This window comes from Mycteria americana, chromosome 7, assembly GCF_035582795.1.
Source record: "Mycteria americana isolate JAX WOST 10 ecotype Jacksonville Zoo and Gardens chromosome 7, USCA_MyAme_1.0, whole genome shotgun sequence".
Lineage (NCBI taxonomy): Eukaryota > Metazoa > Chordata > Aves > Ciconiiformes > Ciconiidae > Mycteria > Mycteria americana.
The window spans coordinates 60,012,358-60,027,907 of record NC_134371.1 but is presented as its reverse complement, the minus strand read 5'-3'; positions in this window follow the sequence as shown (position 1 = coordinate 60,027,907).

Sequence of the window (15,550 nt, the reverse complement as noted above, 5' to 3'; positions counted from 1 at the left end):
TGACAAGTGCTTTAATGGATGTTTTGAATCAACCAAATTTGGCTTTGTATCTCTTGTTGTTACCACCTGCTAGCAAACTCTACCGCCGCAGAGACACTGATCTTCCCTGTAGTTTAACCTTTCTCTTCTTCTTTTTTTCCCGCTTTTCTTGAACAAAGGTGTCATAAGTGATTTACCAGCTTGGATGATATTTGCTCCAAGTATGAACTATGTGGGCTGTGGAAAGCTGTCTGTTTAATTTTGAAATCCCTGATGAAGCTAAGAAACAAGGCCTGGAACAAAGAAGAAACTGCCACTTTTTGGCAAGAGTGTGCTGATTTACAAAGGGCATCCTTCAATTATTTAAGGAGCAGTCAGCAGTGCCATAACTTTAAGTATGAATCAAGTGGCATGACTGAAAAATTTGTCACAGTGTGTTAGATCAATGGTAATTACCTTACTGACATGAGTACTGTTATTATTTTACAGGGCTGCAAACAGGATCATGGACGTGAGGAAACACAAACTGCACTGTGATCAATACTCTCTGAAATATGACTCTCCACGGCCCAAAATGGAGTTTTCGAGCCAGGCAAACCATTATAGACTGATTCTCTCTCTCTGCCTTTAGATGGATACCCTGAAGTAAAACACAGCAGAAATTGGTCAACTTGTTTCTGGCTTTGAACAGGCAAATAGTCACTTATTATTTTTAAGGACAACTGTGTGCAAATAAAAAGCCTGTGCAGCCAAACTCCGGGTGAAGAGAGAGCAGTGGAGGGGGCGTGGGGAAGCAGGACTCTGGCTCATGCTGTGCGTGTTGTTTAAAACCTAAGACTAATCTCTCTGCTGCAGCACACATTTAGCATCAAATGTTTTCAGGTTCTCCCCCACTTCTGATTTCAAAGGGTTGTGGAACTCCTGATCACTTTGCATCACAGCCGGGATCTACGGGACATGAAAGCTTTCCTGTATTTCCTCTCTGGACGGCAACACATGACATGGTGGGTGCCATCTCCATTGGTGGTTAAAGGGAGTCGTGCACCTTGCTGCACTGTTTGATGAGATGTCTGTGGCCAAGTTGGGCACCAAGTAGAAGGTGGACAAACAGGTTGGCTGAACAGAGGGCAACAGATGGTGGAGGTAGGATCTGAAACTATCAACTCTCTTCAACCAAGGCCACTAAGGGTTGCATTTCCAGTGATTGAGGACACTGTGTCTGGCATATCTATAGACATGATGCACAGCTGTCCATCATACAAAGTGTGTACAGGATCATCAGTGTACAACCCTGGGAACGTGCTAGAACTCTGATGCCTTTTTGGGATTGCTTGTTAGTATAGTGCCCACAGACCTGCCAAACAGACATTTGGATATTCTCCTCAGGCAACTTCTAGTAGAAGGGATGGAATTGCCAAACCTAGGAATGAAGGCTTGCTCAGCTTACACGAAGGAGATGAAGAGTGCTCAACTAGAGACAAAATGGGCATACACGGGGTAGACCTAGGATGTGTGTTAAGGTGAGAGGGTGGCTGGGAATAGACCAGCATGAAGGATGCCAGCATGAGAAGTGTATATGTCAATGAAGCAGGAAAGGAAGGAGGACGAGATTTGCTTGAGGTGTGAAGAATGAGTCTTTGTCCCTGACGACAGAGAGGGGAGCTTGCTGAAAGGTCAGCTCTGGTGGTGAAACAAGGAGTACTACTTTGGCCATACTGGGCATGCGGCAGATGGACAACATCCCAAACACTGTGACTAGGCACTTGCAGAGAGAGGAGTGAACAACCAAGACCTACCAATGGCAGATCAGAGTTGAGAAGGTGTGCTGGTTTTGGCTGGGATGGAGTTGATTTTCTTTATAGTAGGTAGTATGGGGCTATGTTTTGGATTTGTGCTGAAAACAGTGTTGATAATACAGAGATGTTCGAGTTGTTGCTGCACTGGTCAAGGACTTTTCAGCTTCCCATGCTCTGCCAGGTGCAGAAGAAGTTGGAAGGGGACACAGCCAGGATAGTTGATCCAAACTGCCCAAAGGGCTATTCCATACCATATGACGTCATGCTCAGTATATAAAGCTGGGGAAGAAGAAGGAAGGGGGGGACATTCGGAGTGATGGCGTTTGTCTTCCCAAGTAACTGCTACGCATGATGGAGCCCTGCTTTCCTGGAGATGGCTGAACACCTGCCTGCCCGTGGGAAGCAGTGAACGAATTCCTTGCTTTGCTTTGCTTGCGTGCGCGGCTTTTGCTTTACCTATGAAACTGTCTTTATCTCAACCCACGAGTTTTTTTGCTGTTACTCTTTTAATTCTCTCCCCCATCCCACCGGGGGGGAGTGAGCGAGCGGCCGTGTGGGGCTTAGCTGCCGGCTGGGGTTAAACCACGACAGAAGGTGACCTGAAAGTCAATCACTTACAGATAACCACTAAGTGGATATAAAGCACTATGTCACCCTGTGAAGAGGTGGAAGAAGAGAAGGCCAAAAGTGAAGGCCACCAGCAGAATGTGGGAATATTGCATCTAACCCAGGGCTTTCAACCACACTCCTCACCCTAAAACATGAGCACACAGGAACCCGATAACAAATGAAAATTCAGTACTGCTGGTTTCCATATTTTGAATAAATCAAAGAGCAAACTGATGAGGGACACAGAGAGAGAATTGTTCCCATGCTGCCCAACATCTAAAAGATCATTTCTAAGACAATGAAAAATAAGAAAATAGGGAGGGCTACTTGGGAATATCTGAATTTCTGGCATTCCTATTCTTCAGCTGCTGTTAGGAAGTCTTCATCTTTTTAGCAGGAAGGCTAAAGCATGTCTTTGGGTTTGTTTAGTGCTGGTTTGTCATCTTAGTCTTGTTTGAATTCCAGAATGCCATAAAGAATGAATTGGGTCCAGGAAAGTTTTATCTCATTAATGTTTTATCCCCTTTTTTGTGTGTGTGTTGAGAAGATGAAACAGTTGAACGGCACATGATGCTAGGACATTATCTGATGAGAAACAAATGTTGAGTGCAGTAGGAAGCAGCAAAAATGAGCAGTGCCTCTTGTGAGGTGAATAGTTCAGAAGTGGCTATGTATTATTTTGGAAAGGGTCACAAATTAAGGTGTAAATTCATGTACACCTTAAGTTGTGACCTCATAAAAATGATCAATGGTTAATGGTGCAGATAACAGGATTCATAAGGGAAATTTATTGGCCACTTTTGTGAAATAAATATATTTATACCATACCAGTGGGAAATAAAAACACATCAATAAATCATATAATATCTACAACTATACTAATAGCATGAGTAGCTGTAGGTATAACCAACATTTTTAGACCTGCAGACACCCCCTCTGGCATGGTACAAATATAATACATGTTAGCAGCAAAATGGACTTCAGTAAGAGACAGCCATGTATATCCCACTTGTGAGTTATCTAGGCAGGCACCCCTCATGAATTATAGTCCCCCCTCAAAATATGAGCCATGGAACAGAAAAATAGATACTCCACAACCATATAATATGGGTCAAATACAAAAGTGCAGTGGCAGAACAGGCTTGTAATTATAGAATCATAGAGTATCTTGAGTTGGAAGGGACCCATAAGGATCATCGAGTCCAACTCCCATCGAGTCCAACAGATGTTCCTACCTGTTCAAAGCAAGGTGATCCCTGCATGCTCTAATCGGGGGCAGATATGGGCAGCAGTACTCATTTCACTGCTGAGTTTGCATCGTTTTTTTATTTTCATCTGGCTACCAGCTAAGATAAAATTCAAGGTGGGATCTTGCGTGGTGTCCTACAAAAACGTGTCCTGGCTGTGTAGGACTCTGTACTCTGCTGGGGTGTGACGGGTAGAAGTTCATTTTTCCTGGGAGTCCTCAGGCAATTTTTCCATATCCCAAGGAGCTGCAAGGTTTGCCTGGCCCTGTCTTTGACTTTGACAGGGTCTCCCAACAGTGATGTTCCCATTACAGGAGCAAATCTCAGTTTGCCCTGCTGTCTGCACCCAGAAGCCCAGAGCATTGAATTCGCATTGAAGACCAACAAGGGCAGGTTGCACAGTCAAGCCTCCTACATAAAACCCATTCTCTGGTTTCAGGCTGGGAGTGCAATGTCCTCATGGCTGATCTCCAGAGTCTTCACAAGGTTTCCACCTCACCTTAAAGCTCCTGAACCTCAACTCACCCTTGCTTCATCATAGCTCATTCATTTGGACCAGGCACCATGCTCTGAGATGGTGGGAGTCTGCTGTATGGGTACAGATGTCATTCTGCTGCTGGGCTGGGGTGGACTTCTGGGTACGGCAATCTCTGACCATCCCAGCAAGGCTCAGTCGAGAGGTAAATATGCACAATACATGTGGCTTCTGCAAGGCACCTCCTAAGCCAAACTCCATTGAAATCCATGAAAAAAATGTATTGGCTTCAGCAGACTCTGGAACAGACCCATTTGGAGAGCTCAGGTCTCCGGTGCCACATTGTTATATCTCTCCCCAGCACTAAATTCACTTGGAATCAGATCAAATCAAACACTTCATGGAGTTATCTGCAATTTTCAGTGAATATCAGCTTTTGCCATGGTGGTGATATATTCATGCTGTAATGTGACGTGCAGTGGTATGCTGCATTAGTAGGGTGGAGAGATGTGGAATAAAACAAAGCAAATATAGCCTAAATTGTTGGGTTTGTGTGAATTTGGAAGGCCATTATTCAAACACCAGCATGCTTGACTTTATGAAGGAAAAAAAAGACTCTTTTCCACTAGCAGAAAATAATAAATTGTCCTTGTGTTTTTTTATGTATTTTCAGCTAAGCTGCCTCCTTTAAAAAAAGTAGTTATGAATTTGCTTTCCAAATGTATTTTTCATTGTGTATTTTATCATCTTTAGTCCAACAAAATTTTCTTTAGAAACAACACATTATTGTGTCAGAAGGGGAGGAGGGTAAGAATACACCAGGGAGCCTTTTAAAAATGTTTAAGTATTAATTTATTTCATGATGAATTTTCCACTGTCATTTTCTTAATAGCATGCACATGAAATAATCATGTCTTAAAATGCTCCGTAATTGAAGGACATTTTCATTTTCTGATTACTGAGGGAATCCTGCTTTCAACCTTTATGACTTAAGGATGTAAGCACCAGGCTTCCTTTTCTTTTTTTATCTTTTAATTTATGTATTTCTTCCCTCTGCTAGTCTGCTGGAACAATTTCATTCAGTGATAATTTTCACACGCACGGACCTTTCCTTTCAGATGAGAACAAATCCTGGTATGTCCCTCACTGATGCACAGTGAGGACACTGTAGGAGCTACAGCTCTTACTGATTGTATTTTGGTTTACAGGGGATTTTGAGGTCACTTATAGGTAGGCTGGTAACAAGGACAGCTTCAGCCACTGCATTTTGGCTGAAGCAGGTAAAAGCTCTGCCTTGTCCTGATGGGATCCCTGTGGTTACCCAACTGCTGAGTCCCGTGGGAACCCCCATGGGGTTGTGGACATTGGGGTCTGGCTCAGTAGGCAAAGCCAGGTCAGAGCCCTTTTTCCCCAGACTATTTCCTCTCTCTGTTGCCCCAGCTCCCACGCCAACAGGGTGAGCCGATGGCTGGGCTGATCAGCTGGGTGCAGGGGATGTGTTGCAGGGTACACCGATGGGGATATACGCTGGCGCACATGGCTCTCAGCTAGCCCCTGGCACAGCCATGGAGCCCTAAGACAGGAGCCACTGCGATGCTCTGAGCTGAAAATGCTGAACACAACCCCCCGCACCCTGTCTCACCTCCCTCCCCAGAGGCTAAGGGCCAAACCCAGCTCCTGGGAGCCCCTTTGCACCCACACCTCACCCGGGCTTTGGGGGCTGCGGGGAGAGGGATGACCATCATGACTCCAGAGCGGGGAAACTGAGGCACAAGAATGGGACTGACTTGTCCCCATTCACCCACCAGCCAGCAGCAGAACTGGAGGCAGCAGGGCCAGTGGGAGGTTTTGCAAGCCCATAGTTTGGGGTTTTCCCCAGCCGGATCTCCGCCTGTCTCGGGGCTCGGCCTCCATCCCCATCGAGCTCCCTGCACCCCGAATTCGCCTCTCCTCCCTCTCCCCTCGCACCAGCGGGAGAGGAGGAAAGACGGGGGGCCGGGGGAGGCAGGGGAAGCACCGCTTGCCGGGAAGAAAAGGAAGATTTATTAGTGTTTATCCAGAAATACCAGCTAGCCTGCTGCTGATCCAACTGAGCCCAGCAGGCTGCAGATTGGGGATTTGCACCGAGCCCCTTCTGCGCCGCGCCATCCATCACGCCCGGGCGGCGGGGGCGGCGGGGGCGGCGGGGGCGCGGGGCGGCCGCCCCGGGGGCCGGCGGGGCCGGGGTGCGTGGGGCGGGGGTGCCGCCGTGCGTGGGGCGGGGGTGCCGCCGGCCCCGCTCCCCGCCGTTCGCGCCCCGCCAGCACCCTCGGCCTCCGCCGCCTCCCGCGTCCTCGGCCGCCGCCTCCCGCCTCCCTCTCTCCCGCTCCCCATCGCCGGCTGGCTCCGGACCGCACCGCGCAATCATTTTTCTCTCTTGGACTCGCTGAAGCAAGCGAGACATGTCAGTGCCTGATGAAACCCCATTTTCACTGATTAGCTCCCTTAAAAATATTTCATTTATCAGTGCCAAGATTTAAGTACTTCCCACTTGCAGGCAGCCAAGCGTGTCTTGTTGACTATGTAGCACGTCCATTTACATCGGCACTGACAATGTACAGCAAGTGCTAATGTCCCCTCGCCCCCCGCTCCCCCCTGCCTCCCCCCGCAGCATCTCCGGGCCGGCAAAGCTTAGACCTGTTTTATTTCAGACCTGTCCTCCTCATCTGCGGGAAGAAGAGAAAACGAGGAGGGAGGGAAGGGGGACGGGGGGAGGGAGGATAAAAAGACACCTCTGATGTGTGTCTCTTTTCTACAGGAGTCATTTGCAAAGTCATAAATTTCAATTTCCTCCTCCCCTGTTCTATTATTACCTGGGCCTCAAACAAGTTTTACACTCATTTATTCCCAAATAGAAATGCAATTTCCTCGGCAAATGATACCTAGCTAGAACTCCATTTGTGATCCACCAAGAACACTTATTTTCTTCTTCTTTATATTTTCCCCTTCTTTTTTTCTTTTAGCAACACCTTCATTTGCATCTCATCCTTTGGGATGGTCCCCCCCACTCCCGTCCCCTCCCTTGAGGGCACATAAGGAAGACAAGTCATTTCACTTTCTTTCCCAACATCTCACCTAAGGTTTCCAGTGTTCAGGAGCTGGCAGGCTGAAGGAGGGGATTTGGGGCGTACTTTTTTATTTACTAATCACAAAAAAAAGGTGGAATTTGGGAGAAATAAATAGAACCAAGGCGAGCTGCATTTCTCAGGGTTGCTGGTAGAGCATGTTAACTCTTTTGTGGAGCCCCATCTCAGGTGGGAGGCAGCATTTACATCAGGACATCACCTAAACATTCGTACCTAGCCCCAAAACGTGGCGAGAACAACGAGAATGGGGAAAAAAGATCACACTGTGGAAATGAGAAAGTCCAGTGTGTTGGGAAAATTTATCAAGAAGGGGGCAGGTGGGTGGTTGTACAAAGGACATATAGCTTCTGGGAACCAGTCCACCTGCTAAGGTAGGATGGGTTTCACATTGTTGTTTGATCCAGCCGCAGTTGTTTAAGTATAGGTCAATAGAAATGCAAAAAGAAATTTAAAAATTTTAAAAGAAAGCAATATCATGGTTGCAAATGGAGAAAAGGTCTGGTGTTGATCTCTGATAGATAAGGCTCCTTCTTTTGTTTTCTTTGGGCCATGTTCTCATAGAGATAATGGTGGGCCAGAGCAGAAGTCACACAAGCACTGGAAGCTGATGGTTGAAATGTTCAGGGGAATTGTCTGACCCGAGAGGTAAAAGGGGTGATGAGGGTCCCGCAGGGTAGTAGACAGCAGTTGCTGAGTGTCTTTGGTGCCTGCAGGTCCTTAGGCAGCTCCTGTGAACCGGGCTGTTAAAGTCAGCTCTTGAAGGAAGAATTGCCTATTGCAACTCAAGGAGAACAAACCCAGACCTGTAAAATAGGGTGGGCTTAAAGAAAATATTGCCTGTGGGACTAATGAGCTGGACATGAATCGTAAGAATCAGAGAGCTGGAGAGTCTACTGTGAATACTGTAACAAGGTCTCTGCTGTGAACGTCAAGCTCCTTATGCTGGACCTTATGCTGGAGGGTCTCTGCCCATCTTGCTGGAAGAAGGAAGATTGCTGCTCCAGAGCATCAACTCCACGACCCCTTTGGGACTTTGGGGGTTCATGTCTAGAAGGATTATTCAAGATCTTATTAGAGGCCATACCCCAGACCTGAGTCCTCTTTTGTTCAGGTAACAGATCAGTGAGCCCAGCAGTCTCCCTTGGACAACCCACATCACCTGCATGGGGTGTCTTAGGGGTTGTAGCATCCAGCTTGGGTGATGCTCCGGATCTCCATGCAACATGTCTTGATGTGACAGTTGCCTAATTTCACCCTGAGGCAATTGGCTCCCAGGCTGGACTGAGATGTTTGTTACATATATGACTTTGGAGTCACTCCACTGATGTCAGGACATTACCCTGGAGTTATTCCTGCACAAACAAGGGCCAGATCTGGCTTGTTCAGAATATTCCCTGTGGATGAGTGAGTTGCTGAGGGAGTCTGATTTTCCTGCTAGCACCGAGGTAGTGGCTTGAATTCACCTTTGGCTCTGTTTCTGTTTTCTGCTACCCACCAGTTCAGCAAACTTACACAAGAGCAACACATGTTTACCAAAGACCTTCTGGAGCAAGTCTTATTCAGCTTTTATTTTGTTTCTATTCATCCCTCATTCTGCACACTGCTGAAAGTAAGCACAAGAAATACCCAAGCAGAGATTCCATCACATTGACATTTTAACTGATTGTGCAAGACCTAAATCCCAGTGCCACTGCTCATAGAAACACCAGATACATATTCTTTAGGAAATGAATAAAGAAAATCAGCCATCCTTTAACTTCCCTTCTCCAGCACTAGATTTCCCATCCCAAGATTAAGAGCCTAAGAAATATTAAAGGCTAAATGCCAAGGAGATTCCTTTCATTGGCTCATTGGCGTCCTGACATTTCCACCGAAAACAGAGTGCTCTCATAGAAGAGAACAGAAAATGCCCAAGCCAACACAGCAGGAGTCCGAAAACCAATATAGTCTTATGGCTTTTGGCATGTCGCAAGTGACATAGTCAGCTACTTCCCTAATACAGGATAATATTGCTCTATCTGCAAGAATGTATGGGGGAAACATTGCACTTAGCACTGAATTGGCTTCATGCTGGCTCAGCATGGAGAGATAAATCTGTACAGGGAGAATCTCAGCCTCAGGTGCCATAAAGGGGCTCCGGGGATGCAGGGATTTCACTGTGGAGAAGACCCTCGGCTTTTAAGAGATGCCCTTGCTGCATTCACGGGTCTGAGCGCAAGTGTTATGTGGAGTGTTGGTGGAGAAGGCCGTAAGAGAAGGTGAGGCTTGCAGGTAGAGGTAACATCTTTCATTATACAAATTGTAACTTTATCTGCATGTGGAGGTGTTACTTTCTCCAGCAATCTCAGCTGAGCTCAGAAATGGGCTGCCTTCATTCTGCAAGTCAGTCTCATTTGACATTTCTGTGATTTGTTCGCATTTTCTGCATGGGAGTTGCGTGTGAAGGATTCAACAGCCTCGAGCCAAGGCGGGAAGGGAGAATAAACAGGCAGGTGCCCTGGATTTGCTTCTCTGCACCTGCCTGCAGGACACTGACCCAAACCGAAGTCCTTGTGGGGAGTTCTGGGGCTAATCTTCAGGAGTACGATTTCCCCATGTAGGGCACCACCCTGGGACTCACCTCATTCCCAGCAGCCCAAAAAGGGAGCAGGAGAATAGGGCCAGACCTCAGCTTGACCCCGAGCACCAAGGACCAAGCACAGGCAAAGTGCCCCTTGCTTCAGGCAGCGTAAATTTGGTTCATGCAATAGCCCGTGCTTGTCTTCTGGTGCAACTGGTTCAATCTTCTCTTTGGAAATGGCCAAATGGGAGATGTTCATTAACAAAACCCACTTCAGAAAAACATTGAGCATACTGAGCTCCTGCTTTGACTCTTCTATTCATCAGTGACTCTATTGCACACAGCACAATGAGCCTGGCAGATATTGTGCAAATACATACAACAGTTGCAGACACTGAACTAGACCATGTTGGCCATGCACTGCATGGGCATCCTGGATATCCCTGCTATGAGACTGATTCATTCGTCTGACAAAAAATATCAAAACCAACAGCAAAACCCAAACCCATCAGCCCCATCTTCACCGCTGACCCTACCTTGAATTTGAAATATTTTAGAAGACACGGAGCAGTGACTCTCTTTCCACTTGACTCCTAAGCATGTGCCAGCCTCCACTGGATGAGCATGGTATTGGTCCATCTGTCACTTCCCCACTTCGGATGCCTCTGGCCATTTTGACGGCGCAACCATCACACCGCTGTGCAGAGATCGATGGTAAAGCAAAAGGCAGCAGTGCTGCTGAGAGAAAGTCAGAGCGAGTTCAGCTCTCAGCTGCTCTGCTCAGCATCCTCTTCAGCAGCCGGGATGCAGCATCCTGCAGGCAAAGCCACACACACCTCCTAAATAACCCCTTAGCAACATGCAGCCATGTGCTGGGCCAGCACTGAGGGGATCTGGGGCTACCATCAGAGACACAGGGACTGTAGGGGTAGGGGTGAACCCCAACATTCGGATGGGAAGAGGCAGAGGAGGAGGCTCCATCCCTTCTATCACTCACAGAACAACCAGCTTTGCAGTCTGTAAGGGAGGAGGTTGGTAGCTTTAATGTAGTTTTGCACCTATTAGCTTGTCTGCTTATTTTCAAACTCCCTTAGAAGTCATGATGTTTAGTGTGACACATTTATTTACTAAGCTAGTAACCACAAAAATGAGCTGTGTGGCAGCTCCATTGAGCACAATGCTAATAATTGACAGGGCAGTCCAGATTGTGAAATAGAGGTGAACAGAATGGATTTTGTCAGATATTAAACTTGACCACAGACAGAGGTGGCTATTTTATTAGTAAGCTCTGAAGGGGAAATGCCATGCACCCACATTTACGCTGCTATAACACTTCTGGCTTTAGCTTCTATGGGTCTTATTTTTCATCCATAGATCTGAAAGGGCTTTACAAAGAAATCACACCAAGGAGCAGAAACTAGGTTGCTTAACTCCTAGATCGACATGCAATCTGCTGAACCACATTTCTCCAACGCTTCAGCCTTGTTGTCTTTCTTGACTGCACAGGACAGTCCAAATCACAGGTAAAATGCCGAGATTTCGCATTGAGAGGTGCATTTGCTCCAGGTCTTGGAGTCTTTGGTGAAACGCTTAGGCAGATGGAGGGAAGGTTTGGAAAAACTGTTATGTTAGGCAGCGTTTGTTATACTCAGGATCATACAGAATTTGGCTTGCCTTAGCAGCAGTAGGAGTTCAGCAGACACAGTGGTTCCCACTGGGAGACAAACAGCTAATAGGAAGGTCTATAATGAGTTAGGTGAGGTCTGAGATGCCAGCGACACTGTGAGTATCTTTGTTGAAGTGCCCAATAGATTGAGAGTGGGCAGGTTTTCCAGCTGGCCAGCAGACACACAAGAGCCTCTCCTACACATCCCTTGAGACCAATGTAGTGGGGTAGACTGGGACCCTCCACCTCCTTTGCGTGTTCCTCAGCGGCACATTGGCATTACACACCTCGTTGAGCTATGGCCAAAATAAAGAGCTACTGATGTAGATGGAGTTGATATGGGTAAACCTGATTTTAGGCTTATTCTTCCACTTCATGGAGAAGGTCTTCTCAGAGGTACCTACCATAGGGAAAGATGAGATGCGTCCCATTAGGTAAAAGTGGACAGAAGGCAACAGATGAATGGATGGACAAGCATTCATGCTTCTTCCCCCCACCCTGCGAACCCAATCCAGTAAGTCATCTCCCAGCCCTCCTTGTCCCACTGCAGTCTTGCCAGCTGTGGGCCTGGCATCAGACTGTGTTTCGGGTGCTTCCTGAGTTGTGTGCTTGCCACAGGGAATAGATGGAGCCAAGGGTGGGGAGGAAGAGCATGAAGTAGTAGCCAGGGCTGTGCTAACAGGGAAGTCTCACAAGGATGCTTTCCACTTTCACAGCCTTGAAACAAGGTCATGGCTTTGAGAGTGACCAAACCAGCCCCAACCAGAGGCAAGGAGCTGGCTCAAATAAAGAGCTTCTGTGATGATGCAGTGGCTGGCAGTGACACCAGCTGTGCATCCCGCTCCAGCCAAGCCCTTCTGCCTGCTGGAGGGTTGCACTGCTTACTGAGTCAGTTTTCCTCCTTGTCAGGTGGATGGATGTTCACTTCCAGGTGGTAGGCTAATTTCTGGTTTTGTCTGTGACTATGCCAAGGTTAAATCAAAACTTCTTAGAGATGAGACTAAAGCAATACAGGCCTAGTGTATGAATCCATGAAAATCAACAGGAGACTCTACCAGGCTCTGGACCCTAGTCCTCTGGGGAAGGGGAAAGACAGCATAATTCATGTGACGTTTGTGGGATGTTCAGGGAATGGCAAAGAAGCGTCTTCTAGTGTCTCCCAGGAAGGTGGTCTAACCACCAGGCTAGAGGCTCATACTCGTGTTCCTCCTCCACTCCATGTTCTCCACTTCTAATCCCTCCTGAAATACCCGAAATGCCATTTTTGATTCTAATGATTAGACAGACCTATTTCCCATGGGTGCTCCAACCTCACGAAGGCATGATGCAACCACCAAAAGTGTTTCAGAGTGCCTCTGCCATGCACATACATGGCTTCACCATCACCACTTTTGGCACAAAAGGAGCCGGTGTCAGTCTTCTGAACAGGCTTTTGGGATGAAGAGAGGAGCCCCGGAGCCCAGGCTGAGCTTGGGGTTGCTGTGATCTGGCCTTTGAGAGGGACACTGGCACCAATGAGATACTGGACTTGGGGATTGCAGTGCCTAACTTTTCAGTGTCTGCCCTTCATGCTGGATTCATCCTTCTCATCTGTCCGTGGACTGCATTTGTAGGGCAACATCCCTACCCTTGATCCCTGCTGCTTATTCAGCTCGGAAGGACCATGAGGTCTGTCTGTCTCTGGCTGTGTCCCCACTTTCAGATGGACAGTGGCCATGGGAGCTGATGCTTGCTTTCCACCCGCACCACCAGCCAAGTGAGGCATGGGCATAGCTGATCTTGGGGTGACCACTGATGGACTGCAGTACTTTCACCTCAGTCAGCGCCCAGTGCATTCAGGCCGAAGGGACAGGTTTGGGTCCCAGCTCAGCTCTCCTCCCTCCCAATCTCTCTGCAGCTCCAGATGAAGCAGCTGTTTGCTGCAGACCTTAGGGTTTGCCATACTGATGGAGGACGAGCCTGGCCTTCAGAGCAAGGTGCAAACACAAGTCTGTCCAGCCTCCAAGCACAAAGAGGCCTCCAGATGCTGGGACAAAAGACATGTCATTAGTATGGCAGGTGACAACGCTAAGAGATCTCAAGCTATCCCATGTGAAAATTGCAGAGTAGGTGGCCATGGCAAGGAAGTTAAAATAAGGTTGGATGGAGCCCTTGAAAATGATACGAACTGAGATTTAGCTAATCTCCACTAAATCCCTGTGGGATGTGGGGGGTTGTTATTTTCTTCCTTCACTTTTTTTTCCTTTAAGCTTAAAAACAAAAATAAATGCTTTCTCTTCTTTTGCTCCCCCTCCTCCTGAAATCCATAATGCTATAATTAAAATGTCATAGTGAGACCACTCAATATTTATCAACAGTCGGATGCTGGCAGGTACAGTTTGGGATCCAGATCCAAAGCTAGCATAAACTGGTAGAGCTAATGGGGGTTACCTAATTTACACTAGGAAACAATTTGGCCTGAGGTTTCGCATTTTCTTGTCCATCCCTGAATACATAAAGGCTGGTTCAAAACTGTGTTTTCAAGAAGTTTCCTGTGAGTATTAATTTGAGCAAGAGCAATCAAAAATCCCTGATATTTCATGAAGGCTGCAGAGCTGCGGTTTCCCTCTGTACGAGGGAAGTATGGTTTCATTTGCAGCATCTGTCCTTTTAAATGGAGGAATAATACTTGTCTTCATCTGTTTTATTTATCTTATTGCTGTTGTCAACCAATACTTGCAGATTGTGGCTCAGTATTTATTGTTCACCCAACCATTCCACTTAGGCAAAATGCCTCTTAATATGCTCCATAAAGAAACTTTACCCATTTGGCTCATGGTGCTATTAATTTGCATATCATTACCATCTCATTAGATTTATGGCTCTGATCGACTACTTCCACCACCCTGTTACTCTATGCTGGAAATCTACAGGCTTTTGTTAATGCTCTGTATCTCTGAAATGCCTCTATTTCTTTCTGTTCCATTTTCCTTTCTTTTTTTTGTCAGAAGAATTTGTGCAGAAGAGGTATATTCAAGGCTGGGGAAGTCAGCACTGCATGTTCACAGGGACAGTAAAGAGAGATAAAAGAGTCAGGAAAGACAGCCAGAATTACGTGTCCGATGATGGTGTGCGGCCCCTTGTAGTTACAATTTAGGAAAGCACCAGCCACATGTAATCTTAATCTCCAGGCCCTCATTTTCCTTTGGGGCTCAATCTTTCTTCCAGTGATGGACCACGCCAAAGGTAGTATTTTTGGCTCCGTTATCCTTTAAAAAAATAGTAACACAACAGGTCAGTGACTGCAATCTCAAAGCAAACATGTTAATGCCAGCCGAGCTTGGCAGCCAATATTCCCACTAGTGAACAGGTGCTCTTATTTAAAATATTTGTAGTCATTTAATTCTTCGTGTCTCTGGTGATCACGTACAAGTGATTCACACTGCACAGTCTGTCCCTGAAGAGCCTGTGATGATCATAATTCAAACAGATCTATTACCTTTTAGCTTTCCAAATGTAATTATAATCCAATTAATTAGGTACTCTCAGTTGATTCTGGGTTTCTTCCTCCAATCTCAGTCTATTACCATATGAAACTAATGGCTGTGAGTCCTTAAGATCATTCGCTATTAGTGCTCATTCTTCAGTAGAGGCTAATAAAGTCAGGCATGTATTTGGTAGTCAGTGTGAGGAAGCCATCCTAGCATTTTTTTTTCACATGACATTCAAACAAATTTTGCATCCCATTTCGATTTTCTGTGATTTGATTTCATTCTCTTTCCTGTGCAAAACACTTTTCTCGGGAGTCATAATGGGTTAAGAAGAAAAGAAAAAAAAAGGCTGTTCCATTATGCTGCATCGGTTGCTTAACAAAACAGGCTCTGTCCCCATTAACCATGCCTCAAAGACAAAAAGCTCCAAGCTCCGCTGGAAGACCACAGTGTGCACACTCAGATGAGGGCACAGCAAGGCAGTAGATGGTTTCCACTGTAGCTAGAAGGAAAGAATAAGCCCTCATCCCACCTGGGGAGGTGACCCAATTAAGTAACAGGGAGGTAAAAAAAAAAAAAAAAAAAAGGTAAAGGAAAAAGTATAGAACAAAGGTATTAAAAAC